This window comes from Euprymna scolopes, chromosome 33, assembly GCF_053919585.1.
Source record: "Euprymna scolopes isolate OS-2025 chromosome 33, ASM5391958v1, whole genome shotgun sequence".
NCBI classification, from domain to species: domain Eukaryota; kingdom Metazoa; phylum Mollusca; class Cephalopoda; order Sepiida; family Sepiolidae; genus Euprymna; species Euprymna scolopes.
Window position 1 is genome coordinate 63,419,888 of NC_136514.1, and position 22,191 is coordinate 63,442,078.

Consider the following 22,191-nt stretch of genomic DNA (forward strand, 5'->3'; position numbering starts at 1 on the left):
TCATTGAATTGAGATAGTTTTGAAAAAAAAATCCATTTTAATTATTCTTATTTACTGTAATTCACTTACCACGTCGCCCATTTATTCCTGTTTATTACTCTCATCCTCTCTCTTTATTACCCACACCCACTCTCACTCTCTCTCTCTCTCATTTTCTCTCTCTCTCATTCTCTTTCTCTCTTTATCTATCTATATATCTATATATATGTGTGTGTGTGTGTGTGTGTGTGTGTGTGTGTGTGTGTGTGTGTGTGTGTGTGTGTGTGTGTGTGTGTGTGTGTGTGTGTCTCAATAATCAAAAATGATAAAACTAACTACAAAATAAAAGATTGGAATAATCCATTATGAACAATAGGGAATATCATCACAAGTATTAATACTATTAAAAATTATTTTTGAGAAAAAGGAAAAAAGTGAAAAAACAATGCATCGAACAGAGACTATTTTTATTTTGTCTTTTATTTTGTTTACTTCGACGGGCTGTAAAATTTTCCCGATTTAAACAATCTAATCCGGGTTCAATGTGTGATCCAGCGGGTCAAATTAATCTAGTATTTTACCAAACTAAATAATGAAACTTCATTAGAATTAGTTCATGTAAATAGCGTCGAATTTTGGTTGGATTGACTCAAGAATTTTGAGTCAATCTGAAATAGCTTTTTCATCGCTGGCAGAGGGGGGGGGGTGAAAACAGTTGAGAAATAAAAACTAAAAGAATTAGAAAGAAAATGAGAAAAGCGAATGGGTTGAATGGGTTGAAGAGAAAGAAAAAATAAGAACAAGAAATTATAAAGGCTTGAAAGGAAAGAAAGTGACAAAAAAAGGTACAGTTTAAAAAAAACGAATTTTGGGGAAAACGAAACAGAAACTTTGCACAAAAAAAAGAGAAGTGGGGAGGTGAAAAATGTTATAAATCGAAACAAAATAAAAAGAACTTTTAAAAATATTTAACGGAAATCAGAAAGAAAAACGGTAAGAAGCAAAAAATACTTTAATGTGAAAAAGGAAAGTAGCGAAAAATATACTTTAAATAAGGAGTTCCTTTTAATGAATTAATTTAAAAGGGGAGCTACAAAAAGAATGACTTTAAATTGAAGAAAGAACAATGGAAGTGAAAAGAAAAATGAATGAAGGAGACGCGCGTTGGGAAAATGGGCGTTGAACTAAGGTTAAAAACAAAGTCAGATTTTCTACTTTTTGAACGATAGAAAACACCGCCCTGTCGAGTCGAGATATTGCGTCACTGCGATGACGACAACGACGATAACGACGCCACCTAACGTGATAAGACCTCCCACTAAAACCAATTCAATAAGAAATACTTTTTGAAATTCTATTGTTATATCGTTGTTTTAGCCGCTAATGCTCCACCTTCTCCATTTTCCGAGTTGTTTGTCTCGTTCGCAGAAAATCCCACCTCCCACCTCCTTCTTATCGTTGCCATCTGCAACGTGCCACAATGCGCGCGTGTACATAAATGGTGCCGATACACTACCGGTCTCAAACTAGTCTCGATAGTCGTTCAGCGTCGTTCATTTCCCCCAAGTCTCACATTCTCGTTTGTCTGATCAACTTCACACCTATTCTGGGGGCCTCCATCCGAGCTTCGCACCCATTAACGACAGCGCGCCCCCCGACTTACCGCCTACGCCGACGCTGCAGCAGTCTTTGCAGATCTTCAACTTTACAAAACTTCAAGTTTTCACAAGTAAGTCATTCTATTCTGTTTTGAATTTTTTTTTTTTTTTTTTAGATGAGGATTGATATTGTTTCGATAATTCGAAATATTGTTCTCATCTTGTTATTCTCACAATGTCACGGACGATATAACTTTCGACTTTTTTAGGTGTATCTTGTCAAATCTTTATGTCTAACTATAATCTTTACGGAATTTCGAACCGGAAATTTGTCCTATAGAAAATATTATGAATACAATTAAGAACTGACGGAATGAGGACAAAATAAAAATAAAATACGAAATTCCGTACAAATTTTTGAGTTGAACATAATGATTCCTAAGTTCGACAAGAACCGCCTAAGTGGGAGGTTACTTCGGCCGAAACGTTGTGAGAATAAAATTCACGATGAAAACAGTAGTCCTAATAATCTAAATAATAAAAAAAAAAAGGTCGATGACCTTTTTTGGTTTGTCATGCTCATACTTGCGTTTGTTGCGTTTAATTTTTTATTAAATCATATTTAAACAAGTAAAACACGCGTTGACCCCACTCCCCTCCCCATATGATCACTTCGAGTGGAAAAATATAAACAAAATATGAATCGCAATTTTTTAGATTCAGAAGATGATGATTTTTTTATATTCAGAAGATGATGATTTTTTTGGATTCAGAAGTGATGAGTGTAAAATACTTGTAAAAAATAGTTTTTGACAATTTGGTGTCCATTTTTTTTTCAGTCCACCTCGACAGCAAGCCAATTTTACTTGAGGTCACCATCATTCGTTTCATGTAAACAACCATTAATCCCACGTTTGTTGGATTTTGAGCAAGACTTTAAAATGTACTTGTAATTGTTGGTTTTAATTGCCTTTTCACCCCAAACAAGACACAATGCAACTTTAGGTGTATTGGGCTACTATCTCGGACATAATTTGCAGGGATACTATGCAGGGAGTTGAGCAGCAAGGTGTCTGTTTACATTACACTTGAACTTTTGCATGTTAGTAGTCAGGGAAGCAGTGACCTGGAAGGGAATTTCAGTTTAGCTGTCCGGGGGAAGAAACTTTTGGCATCTGGGATTAGGGGTGGGAATTTGCTGCTTGTCAGGTTTGTTTAACGTAGAGGGGGTACGGAACACCTAGCATTAAAATATTTGTAAAACAGGCAGAGGGTGCAGCATTTCGTCGATGGGACAGATGTCGAAGCCTAGTTGACAGTGTGGGACCTATTTGGCTGGAACATTAAGCCGAGGAGTTTGAACGAAGTACTTTCATGTAATGTATTTGCTTGAAAGTACTTAAAGTAAATACACATGCTTTTAAACATTCATCATTTCAGGTGAGAATCAAGAGTAATCCTGAAAAAGGAGTGTCGCCCTCTCATACACCTCGAGGTAATAAATGTCGCCCTCTCATACACCTCGATTGTAATAAATGAAAAAGGAGCCTTCGGGTCGTCCTCAACTATGATCGATCCTTTTAATTTTTATTCACTTTAGTCGCTCTGATAGAAACTATTTTTTTAGTCATAAATAATAGGGAATATCATCACAAGCACTAATACTATTTAACCTATAGTTGTAGAGAAAATGGGGTAAAAAGATAAAAAGAGATAAAATTCATTGAACAGAAAGACTATTTATATTATTCCTTAATTGGAATTCATTTTTGAGATGAGCATTATATATTAATTTATTTTTATTTCGGACTACTATTCTCATCTTTATTAGTTGTTGTTTTTCATCTTTTATTGGTTTGTTTATTCAACGTTGTGAATAAACAAACCAATAAAAGATGAAAAACAACAACTAATAAAGATGAGACGAATAGTCCGAAATAAAAATAAATTAAGAAAGACTATTTGTTTGTTTATTTATTTATTTGTTTATTTATTTGTTTATTTATTTATTATTTTTTATTATTTATTTTTTTTTTAATTTATTTTTATTTATTTATTTATTTAACTAACTTTGCAACTGACTTTTCCTTATTCAAATAATCTAATCGGGATTTAATGGGTGACTCAACGAGTAACATTTATCTTGTATTTTACCAAACTAAAAGCTTCATTAGAATTTGTCGATGTACATTTTAACAATAGCGTCGAATATGTGCCAAGAATCTTGGTTGGATTGACTCAAGAGTTTTGCAATTGTTTTGTCTGCCTCTGACATGATGGAGTTAAAGAAAAAATAAAAAGCAAGCAAATGATCATCTAATTATATGTAAAATTTTGTGAATGAATTTATTTGGAGAAAATCAGGAAAACTACAAAATAACAGAATAATGGAATGACGGAACAACTGGCAAATATCATCAAAATTAGTTCCATTGAATCGTCTCTTATGGTTTCTTTATGTTTCATATAGAAGTGATCACAACTAATTAGAAGTTATCGTTTTTCATATGTTGTTCAGTTTTTGCAAATCTAAGAGCATAACTGTCCCGTGGATTATAAAGAAGCAAAGGGACAGGAAAACTATTTTCGATGAAATAACTTTTCACAAGAAATTATTGACATTTTTTTATTATTTATGTTTTATGATCTCCGATTATACTCGTGTGTTTTTTTTTTTTGTTTGTTTGTTTGTTTTTTGTTTTTGTTTTTTTGTTTTGTTTTTGTTTTTTTGCTTCAGTCGAAGTTCTCAGAAATTAAGGGGATCCTTTCTTGGGGCAAACACATGATCTTTAAATATGAAATACATAGATATTTGAACATTGCATTATCAAATTCCTTTATCAAACAGGGAGTTAGTAAAGATGTTTAGAACATAAATTCCCTCTCCTCAATTGACCATTTGAATATGTTATAGTATATATTTTCTTGTGGTCTCTTGGTCTTACTGGATTCCAGGACCAGAATTCCTTTAGTATGATGGAGTATCAAACTTAATGTTGTTAATCTTGTTAATCTTGTTAATGTTGAGGTAACATCATTTATCATTCCTCGTAAAAGCGAGATCTAATATGTGCTGCGAGTTATTTTGAATATTTAGCCAGAGTTTACTTTCAGGGAAAGTATCCTCATACTACGTTGTCCTGAAAACCCATGTACAGGGAGGCACACACACACACACACACACACACACACACACACACACACACACACACATATATATATATATATATATATATATATATATATATATATATATATATATATATATATATATATGAACAAACAGTTAATAAAATATGTTAAAAAACACTTTGAAATGAGTTAAAAACATATTTAATCTGAAAAGGAAACACTAGATAAATGGATAGTCCTTAATCCGCGGAGTTTCGAAGAAATACTTTCCTTCTCATCAGAGGGTAGGAATTAGCAAAATGCGGGTTCGGATTTTGCATGCAGAAGTATTTGATGAAACAAGTAAGTCAAAGATCTTACTTGAAAACAAAATAAGTTAAGCAGAGGGAATATGGTAAAGAAAAAGGTGATTAAACATGAATGGATAGTCTGGTGGAAGATAAAAAAATCCAGTGACGGTAAAATCCAAATGTAAAACTTCAAGAAAGTTAAAAGAATTTCCATTTGTACAAGTAAAATCCAAGGAAATCCCGTGATTGGAAGAAGATGGTCCATAATAATCCAAAGGCATATTTTATTAACTGTTTGCTCATATTATAAGCTCTATTTTCTATTTGGTTTTATCGAGTTTTTATGTCTAGCTGAGATAATTTTGTAAATATTAATTCTTTAATATTTATAATTTACTTTAATTTTACCATCTTTGATCATTTTGGTAAATTCAATTGTAATTTTCATTTTATATATATATATATATATATATATATATATATATATATATATATATATATATATATATATATATACAATTTAAACTTAACTGTGACCACACATGCTGTTACGGCAGCCTTTGAACAGCCTTCATCGTTTTTGTTTTCCTTCTATTATCTCTTCCAGCTATATCTTAGAAAATCGAGTTTAATACTTTTTAGCAAAGAGTTTAGTAACTTGCTCTTGATTATTGGCTGATGTACAGTATCGACATATAAATAAATATAATTGTTTGAAAAGGTAACCATTGCAAGTAAACGAGTTCATATATGTGTGTGTGTGTGTGTGTGTGTGTGTGTGTGTGTGCGTGCGTGCTTTATTTTATAGAAAATTTAACAAAAGCAAATAATTAGAAAAACGTATTAAATATAAAAGTTCATAGTGTAGCATTATTTAAATAATAATAATAACAACAATAATAATAATAATAATATAAATAATATACATAATAATAATATAAATAATATACATAATAATAATAATATAAATAATATACATAATAATATAAATAATACTAATAATAAATAATAATAATAATAATAATAATAATAATAATAATAATATACATAATAATAGTATACATAATAATATACATAATAATATACATGATAATAATATAAATAATAATAATAATAATGATAATAATAATAATAATAATAATAATAATAATAATAATAATAATAATAATAATAATAATAAACGGAACACATATGCCGAACATGCCAGAGAACTGATAGAAATATAGAACATAAAGAAATTCAATATAATACCAATAATTGTAGTAGCATTAATAACAGTCCTAAAAAACTTGAAAAAATGGCTAGGAGAATTGGAAATCAAGGGGAAGACTGAGATTATACAACAGAATCTTAAGGAAAACCTTCGAACGCAGAAACAAACCCACATGAGCTACAAACGCTAACTGGTTATATGGAACCAAGGAAACTGAAACAGCAAAGTTGTAAGTTAACTATGCCCTCGACAAAAAGAAAATACGGTGGTGTTAGCATTGACTAGCGCTACACCAAATAATCGTAAAGAGTCGACGAGAATTTAAATCCTGAGACGGGAAAGCACTAACAAGACCTCCACTGGATGAGTGAGATGAGGACTGGAACTTTGGAGAAGCTTATTGCCACCCAAATTCTAATGAAGACTAATGGCCGTTGTCAGTAAGAAGTCAATGGTGGACGACTGTTGCGATAATGCAAAGTTATTTGCAAAGATTATCAAAAGAAGCGGAGAGAACTAGAAATCTGGAAAGACTCCAGGATGCACCACAGGTTATTGTCAGTAGTAGTGAGTAGTCTCTGATGATTGTCTGTTGGAGAACTCCTAGTGAGTACAAATAATAATATTACGATGATGATTGATTACAGAAATACAATCATATTTTGATCATAGATATTGATATGAATTGAAACAATTATAATTGTTTTAAAATGTAATTGTTAATGGCATGGAAAGAATTAATTGGTTTTAATTGGTTTATTTTTATTATCGACTTTTTTTTTTCGATTTTATCTGTTGAAACACTTGAAATAATCGTTCGTAAAACGTCAGAACAATATGAAAAAATATCCGAATGAAAATATCGAGTTTTTTTTTTCAATTATCTCTTCCCATTCATTGGGAATGTCATATTCGATGCGAAAATTAAGAAGATACATAGCATATCAAAACGTTGTTTTCATGCAACAACCCTTCCGATATTTTCTTCCTTTTTCTGCAAACACATACGCACATATATATATGTGTGTGTGTGTGTGTGTGTGTGTGTGTGTGTGTGTGTGTGTGTGTGTGTGTGTGTGTGTGTGTGTGTGTGTGTGTGTGTGTGTGTGTGTGTGTGTGTGCAGAAAAAGGAAGAAAACATCGGAAGGGTTGTTGCATGAAAACAACGTTTTGATATGCTATGTATCTTCTTAATTTTCGCATCGAATATGACATTCCCAATGAATGGGAAGAAATAATTGAAAAAAAAATCGATATTTATATATATATATATATATATATATACATATATATATATATATATATATATATATATATATATATATATATATATATATCGGTTATTTCGCTACGTTTTGTGGCCAGACAGACAAAGTTCATATTATATATTAGTAGAGAGATAGAGATAGAAATAGAGATATACAATTATATGCTGATTTGTGGTTTCTCGGTTATTGTAGTCTTTAATCACCTGACATTTTTTTCGGGAATCAATGAGATCCCTTCTGCCTCCATAATCTTAGGCACACACATACACACGCACACGCACATATATGTCCATACACACATAAACACATATATATCCATACACATACAACAACACACATACACATACAGAGAGAGGTTCAACAAGTTTGATCAGTTAATTCCTTACATACATTAAGCACTCATATCAGAACACGAGTACAAACGTATGTCAATACGCACACACGCATGCATATATATATATATATATATATATATATATATATATATATATATATATATATATATATATATACGTATGCAACTTCAACAGCAAATGGGTATGTGTAACCCTTCATCTTAAAAATATATATACATATTATTATATACCAACATAAACATAACGACCCATGTATATGTATTTATGAACTACAATAGTTTATACATAACTCACAAACTTTTTGGCATATACAAGCGCCCGACAATAGTTTTCGGACACTTTAGCATTCGACTTTCCGAGTACCATAGAGTGGCGAAATTCCTTCAATAGAATAGCATAAACATATAAAGACAATGTAATAAAAATGGAAGAAAATCGATTATGTAAGGAAAAATATTTCATTTTTATTATTTTTTACAAAACACACGCGACATTATTTTTCGGACATTGTTGAAAAACTGTTAATAGCCTGTAATATAACTTTTCTTCTCAATAACTTTGTATCAATCTTTCTTCCTAATGATCAAACACATGCACAATAATATCTCTAGTGTTTCTATTAGTTGTTTGTTTTTTTGTTTTGTTTTTTTTGTTTTTTTGTTTTTTGGGCATCAAGTATTCGTTCCCATAGTTGAGCCTCTTTCGTTATTTCAGGTCCATCATAGACAAGTTGCGCAAGCATTTCCCAAGTATTTTCTATTAAATTTAGATCTGAGCTTTTTTGCAGGCCATTCCAAAGTAGTCATATTCACTTTAGCCATCAATTCTTTCATGAGTTTCGACACATGGATGCTGCAATTGTCTTGCTGTAGAACGAAATCACTCCTCGTCTCTCTTCTTATCCTTGGTAGGGCTTTCTCATCCATCAACTGTTTGTAGCTTTCGCTGTTCTGTCGTCCTTTCAGCCACTCCAATCATATATTTCCATTAGCAAAGATCATACCCCAAACCATAATTTCTCCTCTTTCCATCTGTCGTTTGTTCAGTACAACAGACTCGCCCCTTCTTAACCAAGTACACCATCCATCGGGCACATCAAACTTGAAACGCTTTTCATCAGTAAATATAACCTTCTTAAAGTCAACATACTTTGTTAACCACCTTTTAGCACTCTCCAGTCTTGCTTCTTTGTGTTTCTTTGTTAGTGTATTTTTTTCTTAGCCTTTGCATACTTCAAACACATCCTATGCAGCGTTCTTTGTACTGTTTGAACGTTTACATCCAATTCAGATTTATCCTTCACTTTTCTTGCTGTATCTTTTTCTCCAGATGACAAAAGCCGTGTCACAGTCCTATTCATTCTCCTTTCAGTCCTCTTGCCAATTGATCTTTTCCGTCCTCTCTTCCTTTTCCGCTCGGAGTTTGTCTCAGTGTGTACGCAACCGTTGATTTTGACAGCTTCAAATCCATGGCGATCATTCTGATGCTGAGGCCATCTTTCCGGTTCTTCTGTGCCAAACAAACGACTTCTTTTTACCTCATTAAACTGAATTGTTTTGCCAGTAGAATAGAACTGATAATTGATTCTAATGACAGCTAAGTGTACAAGCAGAAAATTTGTATACAGCAACATATACATGAATATAGCTTTTAATAAAATAGGATTTTTTTTTTGTCCAAAAAATAGTGTCACGCAAGTTTTCGCAAAAATCACAAAAAAACTAAAATTATCAAAGCCAAACTAAAAAAATGATTCCACTAGTAGTGAAATTTCACTCCTCAATTACGTACGTACAATCTCAAAAGTTTTTGGCACTAGTAACCACCTTGAAGTACTTTTTTCAAAGTGTCCGAAAAATATTGTCGGGCCCTTGTATGTATTATTTATGTTTTCATTTCTTTTATCGTTTCGTGAATTTTAATTTGTCTGCATTAGTAATCTATATATAAGACAGTCGCTATTTATTGATTATTTTATTATTAATCGCTTATTTCTAGAATATATGCAAGTGTAAGTTGGAAGAGTTTAAAATCTATCCTTTAAAAAAAGTTGTTTTTTAAGTTTTTAAGTGGTCTTAAATTTTTGATCAGCAGTATATATATATATATATATATATTGCACGGCAACCGAGAAGGCTAACATGCTTGGACCCAGCAAATCTCTCCCTTCAAACTCCACATTGGACCCAGCAAACCACTCCCTCCTCGACTTTCTTTTGTGGACAGACGTCACATTAGAAGATCTGAAAATCACCGCTTCTCAGTTGCATGATATCATAAAACCTCAAAACAGGTGGACCCGACCTCATCCCGGCTATACTATTAAAACAATGCTCTGCTGAGATGGCTCCAGTCCTCTCCAAGCTTTAAACAAATGCCTAAACGAATCTTGCTTTCCTAATTGCTGAAAACTGCTTCTATGTTGCCAGTTTACTAGAATCGTGGCGAAAGAACTGACTCATTAAATTATCGCCTCATTAGCCTTTTCTTGCTTTTTGTCAAAATATTTGAGTCCATAATTAACCAAGCTTACAGTTGTTAACCTTCTGACCGAACAACAATATGGATTTAGGCAAGTTCGTTCTACAGCAGATATCCTATGTATGAACGTATATACCATACACTGAACGAATCAGGGGAAAGTAGAGCGGTAGCCCTAGATACATCTAAGGCTTTTGACAGGGTTTGGAACGAAAATCAGACCACACGGTATCACTGGACGAATACTTAACATAATTAAATTCTTTCAAAATAAGAGAAGAATCCAAGTTGTCCTCAACAGTCGTACATTTAAACAATATGATATAAAGTGGGTGTATCTCTTCTTTTATTTTAATAATTAATTTTCTTCCCCGATTTATTTATTTTATTTATTTATTTCACATATAATAATCTACACTTCCAAATTTTAGTTTCTACTTAGATGCTGCACTATTTTTCTCTCAGAGAGAGAGAGAGAGAGAGAGAGAGAGGGTATCATTCTATAAACAAAAATAGATAAGATGGAGATTATTGAGAAATTATTAGAAAATTTAAACATCAAAGAGAAAATGCCAGTGCTTATCTCTATATATGAATTAAAAAATCACTTACCTATATAAAATACTAATCAATAGATGCTTCCATTCTTCATTTAGGAAAATTTGTCCATATTGATATTTTATATTCCATGTATTTTTTTGATAAAATAATTTTTTTCGTTCATAAAATAATTATGACAGCCCCTTTAAGAAATTCGTTTCTTATCGTTGAGCACTTTCAGTTGAATTAAAAGTCGGTCAATTTAGCTCTTATGCATAGATCATCGTATACCGATTAAATCACTGTCTGACTGACGTAAATGAACATTTAAAAAATTAAGATGTTTAAATTCAACGTTACTTCACGCGGTTAATGGTAGCCAAATGGATTAGGTCTCCGCTAATCGAGCCAGAGATGTCTCGTGTTGCGGGGTTCAAATCGTTCGACTGGTATTAATCGTGACACCCTGCACTGAAGATTCCCGAAAGGATGAAACACTAGTGTCTGTAGGTATTTAATTATTATAGTAAAAAATAATTATATATATATATATATATATATATATATATATATATATATATATATATATATATATATTGCCCTCAGATAATTTAGCGACATAATTCTGCATAATATGCCTTTTGTTTCATATTTATTAATACATGAATGGAAACGTCTTACAGCCAAAAATTTGTTTCGTAAGAACCGGAAACTGCATCACAGGTATTTTACTAACGATATATGTCATCAGCGGAAACATCATTTTAGGCGAGTGTTTGCTTACTCATAATTAGATTAATATGTACAAAAGGTAAACTCTTTCATAAATTAATTTTCATATTAACTTTATGATCTTCTGAATTGACATTATACACTTTTCTTCCATCATACAACTTTTTCAAAGGAAATCTCAGTTTAGAATTTACCTAATTTACATATTACATTTTAAAAAATCTGTTTTAATAATTAGTTCTATGTTATTAAATGATTTTAGTAATAGAATTGTTTTAATTGTTCTTTTTAGGAATATTATTTAAAGTTGATTTATTTAATCTTTTTAATTATTTGCTTAAGCCGACAACAGTTCCATTTAAAAACGAAATAAGCTTTATTTATTTTAATGTGACAGCAACAACAACTATGGCGATTAATTTAATTTTAGCATTTTCTTTTGCAATTCTTAAATCTTTCAAACAAATCTCAAAACTGTTTTATCATGCATTATTTTTAAATAATAAAAAATGTTTATTTAACGGATTGCTTACATTCGGAAAAGATTGCCTTTTTCGTCGAATGAGTTGTATGTTTTAGGGTTTGTTTTTTTTTTGTTTTGTTTGTTTTACATTTTACAAGTAAGTTTGTTCATGGTTCATTCTTAAATTAATTAACCGATCATAATATTATGCGTGTGTAAAATAGCGTTTCTTCTTAGAGCTGATTTAATAACTGAAGTTATGACGTTATTAGCGTCTATTTATATCATATGTATGTACATGGTTCATTCTTCAGTTAATTAACCGATCATTATACATTGGAACAAAGCTGTTAGACGTAATGGTCGTAATGTGGGTTGTATTTAGTTTAATTTAGTTTTATGCAAATGTGATAAAAATGGAGTAGGTGTCCTTCGAGAAATTTTAAATACCTCCGATCTTTTAGTACCCACCCCTTTACGGATTACAGGAATCGTTCCTCTTCACTGTGAGCAGCAGTAGTACACGTCTCTCGGTGTTAGAACAACCGTAGTCTAATACTTGTTAGTCAGACTTATGGTAAACGATTCTTTTTATTTGTTTCATTTATATTTTCATCAATATTCTTTGCTTGACTTAATCACGAGTTTGTGTCCTCATTCCGTGTCTATTACAGATCCACAAAGGTATTAGACATCAATTAACACGTATTCTATAGATTTCAGTTGCTTTACAATGTTTTTAAGGATTTTAGGGGGCATATTTAAAGATTAGAATATTTCAGAATTTAATCATTAATCATTAGACACAAATAAAGCAAGATATCCGGAATTTAAATCTCTTCCTAAACCCCCTTCAGCTTTAAACCTCAAATTTTAGACATTTTCGAAATCATGTAATAGATTTTGATCCAAAATGGAATAAGAATTATAGATATAAGGTTTAGAAATATTATATAGTTTAATCTTCGGGATCATAAACCTATTGTAAAACAGTTTTGTTCGGAAAATTAATTTTACCCGTCCTGGGACGGTTATTTTTTCTAGTTATTTATATTATAATGATAAAATCATTCTTCTTACATTTATTTTTGTTTAACTCTGAAGAATATTTTTCAAAATATATCGATCTTTTGCTAGACTTGCGCAATATCTGCAAAGATTTCATTTCATGTTATCAAAGGCTATGCTTATATAAAAACAGTTAAAACCTTACGCAATAATTAAGTTATGCGCTGGTACCCTGAATCCTGATCAGCCTACAAAATTCCTAATGTTTACTTCTGCGCGCAAGAAAATGTCTACAGGTAGACACATAACATATATTGAAAAAAAAAACCTAAAAGAATGAGTTAAAGAGAAAAAGAAAATAATTTATTGAACAGATAAACAATGAAAACAAATATTTACAAGAAAAAAAAGGGAGATAAATCCGGCTTTCCATTAATCTAGCTTGTGCGCAGTGTAAATAATAATCGAGTTTGAGAAATAATAATATATTTCTTTGGTCAGAATATGAAATCAGAAAATCAATATTTACCAATAGTCCAGTTTTTTGTAAGGGTTTATTTCTGAAATTTATTACGACCGTATTTTATCCCAGGAATATTGGCCGGAGTCATAAATAGTTGAAAGGTCGCCGCAAAAGAGCTGATTTAATAACTGAAATTATGACGTTATTAACGTCTATTTATAGTCGTTGTGAATGGAACCTTCTAGAACTGCTAAAATGTAATACTACGACTTGGAACTTTCTGGAGCCCTCGGAAAAAGAACACTTTTCTTTTCTATTTTTATAACTCTCCAGGAACGCTTACAAATAATCTTTTTATTTTGTAACTGTAATGTAATGTATTTTGATAGTTTTATATTATTATATATTATATAGTATATTTTATATTATATAATATATTTAATATTATTATATATTATAATATTAATTTTGTATTATTTATATTTATATATTTTTATATTCATTTTATATTTATATTTGATTTTATTATTTGTGTAAGAAATTGTAATTTCTTCATATTTTAAAGAGGAAAATGCCCTCTCATGTTATGACGAAGAGGATGTTTGAATTGAAAGGTTGACTGATCATAGATTATCTAAAGGCAGAAGTCAATAAAATAACGTGACTTCCGGTTGGGGATTTCAGCCTCTTTGAAGTGACAATTGTTGCAAACGGAAACGAATGTCACCGTTTCCGATTAGCCCTAACGAGAGGTAGGACAGTCGCGTGCAGTGTAGTTAGATGTAACGATCTATCTACCTCTCTCTCTGTCAGTCTCTCTCTCTCTCTCTCTCTCTCTCTCTATCTATCTATCTATCTATCTACCTATCTATCTATCTTTCTATCTATCTATCTATCTATCTATCTCTCAGATGTTTGATGTTTGATGTTTGATGTTTATGTGACTGTTTCTCTTTTCAAATAAACATTGCTTATAAACTGGCATCACCGACAATCAAAGACCGGGGTTCACAAAAAAACGCTGGTGTACAATAGTTTAGACACACACGATAAAGCGTGATGTAACACCCGTACTATTATTATTCACCGCGATTTCTTGTATGAAGTTTCATAATTTTATTCCACACATCTAATTCACAATAACTTGCATTCTCGGAGAGTTTAATTAGATTTGGGAGATAACCATTAACTATTCATATTATTTCCGTCCTAACTTTCTTGAGTATCTGAATCCGTAAGAATCGCAAATACAATTCTTTCAGCCGTCGCCGCTTTCAAGTTTTCTTTCAATTGGCATCGCTTTGAAAGCCTGCTTCGTAGTGAATCAGGGCAAATAATTGTCTGTTTTATCATCCATGATGCAGACGATCAATGACGTTTCCGAAAAAGCATCATCTTTTACATTCTGTATCCAACACCTGTTTTGAATTTGGATTTTCGAACAGAGACCGCCCGTGAATTCTTACCTATGCTCATGTCGATATTTGACGATAATTTCTTGTCCAGTTTTATGTTTTTAAATTCGTCCTATGGCGATGGAAGCCAACTCCATTTTCTCCAATTCGTTTTAATATAAAAAATGGGTGATCAGTTATTCAAATTCGATTCTTGCTGAATTCCTGAATATTTCAAATATTATTTTCGTTTATTATTTTCTTTTACATACATTCACTCCAAACAAGCCACACTGAAAGTTGCACATAAGGGGCTACAATTTGGGATCATATGTACAGAAGACACTATGTAGGCAGTTTAATAGTGAGATGTTAATTCACATTACATTTAAATTTCTGCATGTTAGTGCAGTCAGGAAACAGGAGACCAGGAGGAAATTCCAAAGTTTAGCATTTTTAGGAAAGAACTTGCTTACATCTATGGATCTCTACGGTGAAGGGGCTGGATTTTGCTGCTTTTCAGGTTCGTCGGGATATTTACGCTAAAAAGAAACAAGTGTTATGAGTTCGTCAGAGCGCATCTCATTAAAATACTTGCAAAACGGACACAGAGTTGCAAAATCGCGACGATGGGACGGAGGCTGGAGTTTGATTGATAGTGCCTTTCCGCTTTTTTTTTTAATTTCTAATCTACGCCCAACCTCTCATTATAAAGAAGAAAAGCCGTCAAATTACGTCCGACTCTCGATAGAAAATATAAAAGTTTCAACTAAAAAAAATAAAACGAGTAAACCAAAAAAAAAAAAATGAAACCATTTACTTCACTTAACTGATTTATGTAATAAATTTGTGTAATGTTTGTTTTCCTTTGTGTTTTACCATTAAATAAGATAAAACACTTTTTTAATAGAATTTTGTTGTTGTTGTTTGAAAGGATTGTCAATCTATTGATTTTATGTCCATTAGTTCAGCCTTGTTTAATGGGCGATTATCTCTTTCAGCCATGTCCATCCTTACACATATCAACGACCTTTGGGAATATTTTACTTTTGAATAAAAAAAATCAAGTTTTTAGTGATGAATATTATACGAATACTTTTTTATAAAATCGTTACAGGCCGAGTAGTTCAATCAGGTGGTTTCGTCACTCATTCGCGTGAAAATTCTTATTACTAACAACAAAAGATCTGCTCTGGATATAATATTTTGAACTTAAGAGTATAGTAAAAAAAATTTTGACATTAAGATTTTGAAAAATATAAATCTTACCTGTATGTATGTATGTATGTATGTATGTATGTATGTATGTATGTATGTATGTATGTATGTATGTATTTATGTATGTTTGCCTAAGACTTTTGACAGAGGCGACTGATTTTCACGAGATCGGTATCGTTTTGAAGCGCGACCCTTCGGACGACAAATATCGAAAAATTGGCTAAAAACATTAATTCCTTCGCCCGCAACTAGGCACTTTTCTACAAGGAGGGGGTAGCTTTTTTTCGCCGATATTTTCGAAAGTCATCCCCTCTTTTTGATTGAGTAGCCTTAATGGGCGCAACGGAAAAGATGTCAGGGTTTTTCCCCCCACATTCTTTTTCTCATTCGCGGTACGTGTTCGAGCCTGCCCACTACCACTTTTTTTCTTTTCTTTTTTCTTTTTTTGCTCAACTCACACTTTCAAACACCCGGGCAATGACGGGCACCTAGGCCAGTATTAAAATAAAAGCACTTTGTAGTATTATTAGTAGCAGTTATAGTAGTCAATTGTATTATCTTTCGTCATTAGAATTTTTCACTGATGTCATTCTAAAAATTGAAATTTTCTCATGCCGGACGCTAATCAGTACAAACGTGTATAATCAGCTCATAAAAGCATGGGATAAACGCAAAGTTTTTTATTTTACATAGGAGTCACCACTTATCAAGGCCCATAGGCCACTCGAGGATAAGGGTTAATGGGTGTACACTAAATGGGATTATAACGTAGTAATCGTAAGTAGTGGAAATTTTGTAAATTGTATTACTTAGGGGGACAGTTCATCAAGAACTTGTTTACGTTGGACTTGAAGCAAATCAAATTGTAGTCAGCTGGAAAGCAGGCGTGAAGCTTTGTTCATGGAATCTACGCTTAGGTTTAGGCACAGATAAAGAGTGGAGGAAATTATTGATAATGATTTTGGCTAGACGAGTGTTTTTCGTGAAAGTTTGGCGAGGAAGTGTGAAAAGGTCGGTGACCCTTAATAGGGATCTCCTTATCACATACGAATCAATCCTCAGTCACGCACCCCAATGTGACTTGTGCTCGTCTTTCGCAGGAGATTCTTTGCAAGGTATCTCGGCACAGTAGGACCCGTTAATCGATTTGGTCGAAAGATCTGTCACCTTCGGGTTGATAGCCCGCTGCTTCATCGATCTGTCGCCCTAGAAATGAATCATTTCATGCGTGCAAAAGAATGACAAACTCGATTATATCTATTCTACTGGTTAATTCAAGATAGGTATACACAATATAAAATTACTAGCGGGGGTACCCGGCGTTGCCCGAGCGTTTGTTTCCGGGACGGGGGGGAGTTTTAAAAAATGTTATGGTAGGTAAGTAGGAAGGATCAAACCCGGAGTCATGAGCAAAAGTAGGAAAATAAAGTGTGAAAAAAAAAACAAAAAAAAACATCTGCAACGTTAGCACTTCGGCCACTAAGAAAAGTCTATTCCAGTTGTTTAGGAAAAAAAAACCGACTACGGTAGGTCGGCGCGAACGTGAAAATATAATGTGAATTGTCCAGCACGCTAACCACTACGCCACAGAGCACTGCAGCTTAGTTTAGTGATTTTAAATAACTTCACATGAAAGAACTACGAAGCCAAACCGGTGTTCTCTTCTCAACTGTTCCTTGTGAACGATCCCCAAACGGTGTTAAGTGGTGGCAGGGGGAGGAGGAATTTATTAGAGAGAAAATATTTTACCACTTCCATTGATCTTAACCGATTTTGGCCGTGACTTTTCAGCAGAAAAGGTATAGAAATCTAAGATTACGGAGGAATTTGAGAAATAATAAGCCTATAACACACCTCAGATATTGTTCTGCCGTTTGTGCATATTATATTTGCATGAAATATCTTGATTTTTAATCCTATTAATGTCAAAATCAGACGGGAAAAATGAGTTCATTTTATTTATATAGAGATATTGTTGTTGATTTTGTTTGATATCAGTTGTTGATTTTGACAAAACTTTACTAGGTTCCAATTAGATTAATTACTGTGGTGATGACGGTTCGGGAAGAGAGGGGGTGACGACCCTTCGATTGTATTTGATTTCTCTCGAATCTCAGCTCCAACTCTTGATTTCAGCCAGAGGACTCGTTTATGTAGTCAGGTCAGGGGTAGGTCGGGCTACCGCCTAGACCAATCACCACTAATTACGTCACCTCAGAGAAATTCCCTATTCCCCGTGTGTGTACCTGTGAATCTGCAAACTCTCTCAGGCCTGTTTCTCACGGTCGAAAAGGTTAATCCTGTGACCTCCCGATCTGGTACTGCACTCAGAGGCCAACCAACCCTGAGTCAGCGCTCCTTGTTAACAGAAATGAAAGTATACTTCGTTATGTCTCTCACAGTGACGTCAGGTTGTCATTTTTCACCAAACAATAAAATTTATCTTCTTTCAGCAGGGTTGGATGCCGTTGCCCGGGCATACAACAATACTTAACAAATAAAATAATCATATCTGCCAGGCATTCTCCAGTGTTTTGGGAGCTTCAGTCTCCCCCCCCCCCGCAGTGGGGAGTCCAATCGCTCCCTAGGACAGTCACGCCACAGAAGGACCATAGATTGGAGCTCCGACGAGCACCTGCCATGAAAATAATGATAAAGCAGAAACAGGCTCGCAGCGTCATAAAGAGGTAGAAGGGAAGAGAAAAGGGCATCCCCCGCTAAGCTACGAAATCTATTTTGAATTTTGTCAAGGCAGAATAAGCTGGTCCCCCTTTCTCCCCCCTCCCCACATTAAAAAATGGCCTTGTGCCTATTTTGATTAGTGGAGAAGCAAATAAATACCAAGGCAGGATAAGCTGCTTCTAGCAGATGTGGCAACAGTACTCCATCATTGGCCAAACCTGGCTTTTATATTAGGTAGAGAATTGCATTAGGAGTGAGATATCTACTAGAGCGGTAGAAGGATTCTACCATTTTTCCAGCGATTTTGGCAACGGATTTGATGTATGTGTTCTATTTCAAATCAGGAGTAAAGGTCAGACCCAGAAGTTTGTCAAAACATGAGGACTCCCCAAGCCGAGAGCCATTCATTTCAATTGATGACAGATGGGAATCAGAGTGGTGATGGTGTAAAGATAGGAGCTTGGTTTTAGATGCATTAAAAGTAACCAGCCACTGCTTTCCCCATTGTACCACATGCTCAAGATCAGAGGAGGAAGAGTCAGAGAGAACTTGGTCATTTAGGCCTTTGATGTGTTGCCATAGGTGGTAGTGTCGTCAGTATAAATGTCAACGAATGGTCTTAAGATGTTATTTGGAAGATCATTGATGTAGATCAGAAAGAGAGTTGGGCCCAGGATGGACCCCTAAGGGACTCCAGTATTAATACTGTGAGCTTCTGATTTCTGCTCATCAACCACTACTCTTATGAATCTATCGGACAGAAATGATTTAATAATTGAGAAAAAATTTCCAGCTATACCATAGCTAGATATCTTATAAAGTAGACCTTTATGCGATACCCTATTGAAGGCCTTTGAAATGTCAAAAGCAACTGCCCTAGGAAGGAAGTCTCCGTCAAAAAATTTACTAATTCTATGAGATATTACCGTTAGCACATCTGCTGTAAATTTAGCAGAACGGAAACCATATTGCATGTCACTAAGAAGGTTATTTCTGCTGAGGTGGTTGACTACTTCTCTATTTTTCTTTTTATTATTCATCCCTGTGTCTCTTTTATTACATCAATAGAACATAATCACGTTGACTCATCAGTTCCCGTTAGATCACCTAAGTTAATCATCGTTGAATTGGGTCAGTACTAAAATCGATGACTATTGTGGAATGTGTGCACTCCGCCTCTCTCAGCAGTGTTTCCAGTCGTTTTGTCACTAGAATCAAGTGGTGCTGACTCAGGAGAAGAACGGTCGGGATTCCACAACCCTTGCTTCACAATTCATTGCGTATCATCCATCATTTGTCCAAGATGATCAGATAGCCCTCGTCGTTCCGACGGACAAACATCCATTACAGTAATGAGATTATCAATAGTAGTAGTTGTAGTAGTGGTAGTAGCATCAACAGTTAAAAAAAGTAGTAAACTTAGATAAATTACGGTTTTGATGTTGTCTGAACACAATCAACATAACGATTGGAACTAGAACAGGTTGGCTGGTTGGTTGGTTGGGTGTTTTACGGCATATCAACCATTTTCAGGTTATTTAATGCCGAATCCAGTGATTTTGAAGAACAATTTTTTAATTGAGTATATTTGTTTTGCTTTTTTTTTCAAATCGGTTTCTATTTAATCCATAGTTGGGACCCTCACAAGTACTACCACTCCGGGTCAGAGTGGACCTGGGAGCAATGGTAATTAAAGGGTGGCTCCACACTCCCCAAAGCCCGCAAGCTGGGGCCTCACCATCAGATATAGTTTAAGGTCATATCAAAGACAAGGAACTAGAACAGAATCCTTATAAGATGTTGCATAGTGAAATCTAAGACGTATAAAGGTGATAACTAATATCATTTATGATGCACGTCCTGTGATGAGACGAGATGAACTCAGCTTACCGAGAGGAGGGCGCCATGGCTATCCCAAAGCCAACAGCCTACACGATTTTTTAATGATCCCCTTTCCTGTTGAGTGCCATATGTCGCTGGTCCTGTGCAGTTCTAGATGGTCTGCTCTCCCAAGCGTTGCTTCCTCTCCTTGAGAAGGGTTTAATTTTTATTGATAATCGCCTCAGATACCTCTACCGGAGAATGCTTCCCCTGAGCTATGTTCATGTTCCGTTCTATCTCCTCTAGGATCCACCGACCACTCTGTTGTATCAGTTAAGATAAAAATGAAATGTAATAAGTCCTCAGACGTACCTCACCACCGTACTGTATACCGATACTCTATGGCTGACTGGGATAGTTTCCGTACATTCATATCTGATCTACAGCTGCATTCCATGTTTAAAAATGATGTGTCCTCTATAGTATCAGGCCTGACCGAATGGTTAATTGTAGGCATAGACCCATTCATACCATCCAAAAAATTCCAACAAAAACCTAACAGCCAGCCATGGTTCTCCCTAGAATGTGCTGCTGCCATCGCGCACAGAAATCACTTTTTCCATAGCTACCAACATAATAGATCCACTGAGACTAAAGCTGCTTTCAGGAACGCCAGCAACCACTGTAAAAGAGTAATAAAAAATGCAAGAGTGCTATATGCTCAGTCCGTTAAATCCAAAATAGCTGATCAGCGGCTTGGTTCCCACCAGTTTTGGCAAATAACAAATAGGATCCTGAACAGAAGCATGTGTTCTATCCCAACCATTATCAATGGACCAGAGGTCATCTCGTCAGCATCAGACAAGGCCAAACTATTTGCCAAGAACTTTGCAGCCAATTCTACCCTATGCAACGAAGGCTATCAGCACCCTGGATTTCCTCCTATAACACACAACACACTATGCAACATACAAATATCTGTGCGTGAAGTCGCCAAGCTAATCAAGAACCTTGATTCCAGTAAAGCAACTGGCGCTGATGGCATCCCAATTATAGTGTTGAAAAAGCTTCAACTAGAACTTGCCCCCATACTTACAAAACTGTTTAAGCATTGCCTTAAGGAGAAGTGCTTTCCAACACCCTGGAAAACCTCATCAGTATGCCCTGTATTTAAGAATTCAGGTGATAAGTCGTCTCCCTCTCAGTACAGACCAATAAGTCTCCTGTGTGTCATGAGTAAGTTGTTGGAATCCATATTAAATAGAGAAGTAGTCAACCACTTCAGCAGAAATAACCTTCTTAGTGACACGCAATATGGTTTCTGTTCTGCAAGATCTACAGCAGATGCACTCACGGTTATATCTCATAGGGTTAGCGAATCTCTCGACAAAGGCTTCCTTTCTAGGGCAATTGCTCTTGACATTTCAAACACCTTCAATAAAGTATGGCATAAAGGCCTACTTCACAAGATTTCTAGCTATGGCATAACTGGAAATGTTTTCTCAATCATTAAATCATTTCTCATAAGAGTAGTGGTTGATGGGTAAAAATCA

The 22,191-nt window shown here is 34.1% G+C and overlaps 1 long non-coding RNA gene across 1 annotated transcript in view; it reads left to right on the forward strand.

The window, feature by feature from the left end:
- Positions 1 to 1,281: 1,281 nt before the first annotated feature.
- The window catches only part of LOC145258265 (uncharacterized), a 28,894-nt gene continuing 7,984 nt past the window's right edge, over positions 1,282 to 22,191 (forward strand). The window contains exon 1 of the long non-coding RNA XR_013864083.1: positions 1,282 to 1,708. This is a non-coding gene — a long non-coding RNA (uncharacterized LOC145258265). The remainder of the gene's footprint in view (positions 1,709 to 22,191) is intronic.